The sequence below is a fragment of the Oratosquilla oratoria genome, chromosome 7 (genome assembly GCF_046742065.1).
Source record: "Oratosquilla oratoria isolate Oo_2021 chromosome 7, ASM4674206v1, whole genome shotgun sequence".
NCBI lineage: Eukaryota > Metazoa > Arthropoda > Malacostraca > Stomatopoda > Squillidae > Oratosquilla > Oratosquilla oratoria.
Window position 1 is genome coordinate 6,655,189 of NC_134783.1, and position 1,565 is coordinate 6,656,753.

Consider the following 1,565-nt stretch of genomic DNA (forward strand, 5'->3'; position numbering starts at 1 on the left):
ATCCTCCCATAATCGCTCCCAACTACACTTAACAAGCTAATCCCTCTAAAACTACTACATTCACACTTGTCCCCTTTTCCCTTGTAAAGAGGAACTATACAGGCACTTCTCCAGTCCTCCGGCAGTCTACCCTCTCTCCAGCAAATATCAAATAACCTCACTAGTCAGTCCACCATCACTGTACCTCCTTTTTTTTAGACATTCTGCATGGCATCCATCCAGACCAGGTGCCTTACCTACTTTCATCATCTTAAAAACTGCCTTCACTTCATCCTTCCTTATTTTTCCTCCATTTTCCTCACTCATCACAGTCATTTTCTTAGCATTTCCCACTGCATCTATCTTTCCCTCCCTATCCTCCTTCACATTTAGCAACTCCCTAAAATATTCTGCCCATCTTCCCCTTACTGCCTTCTCTTCCATTATCATCTCTCCATCTGCACCTTTTACCTTTTCTTCTCTACTTGATTCGCCTCCTCTTCCTCTCTTAATTTCTTTCCAAAACATCTTTTTATTACTTTCAAAAATTTCTGTCATACTCTTACCCCACTTCACATCTGCTCTCCTCTTTGCCTCCTTTACCTTTTGCTTTACTTCTCTTTTCTTTTCTTTGTACCTCTCATCCTATTTTGTAACCAATCTGTGAAAGTGTGGATGTGTGTGTGTGTGTGTGTGTGTGTGTGTGTGTGTGTGTGTGTGTGTGTGTGTGTGTGTGTGTGTGTGTGTGTGTGTGTGTGTGTGTGTGTGTGTGTGTGTGTGTGTGTGTGTGTGTGTGTGTGTGTGTGTGTTCGTGTGTGTGTGTTCGTGTGTGTGTGTGTGTGTGTGTGTGTGTGTGTGTGTGTGTGTGTGTGTGTGTGTGTGTGTGTGTGTGTGTACGCAAGGATAGAAGCGCTGGTAGACCATAGCAACAAGAACACGGATTAGGTTTGGGTAACTGCACCTCTTGCACCATGAGACCAGAAAAGGACGTGTAAAGATACAAAAACTCTTTCATTCTAGAAAATTTCTAGACTGAACCATTCTTCGTTTTGCATCTATAGTCTGTGTGCTCCAAGAATTCCGTTCATGATCTCTCTCTCTCTCTCTCTCTCTCTCTCTCTCTCTCACACACACACACACACACACACACACACACACACACACACACACACACACACACACACACACACACACACAGTTTGTTTTATATTTTGTATATAACAAAGGATATTACAGCGAGGATCACTTTTTAGGATTATAACGAAGACTACCTATAGCCCATCCCACCTCGACGTGGCAACATGGTGGGGAAAAAGCGCTGATGCCACATTGTGTCATAGAATTGATTCAAATTGTTGTTATAATCCTAGAAAGTGATACTCATTGTACTATACAGCTTCCTTTACTGTAAATATAATATAAAAAGAACAATTTCAAATAACACATAGATGGGAAATAAAAGAAAGCGAGGCGTGTACTATGGTTGATATGTACGTCACAGACTATAGTAGAAATAGAATTGACACCATACGAGCATTTACGTACTCATAGGAATACAGAGCTTAGAAACTTAAAAGACCCACGCA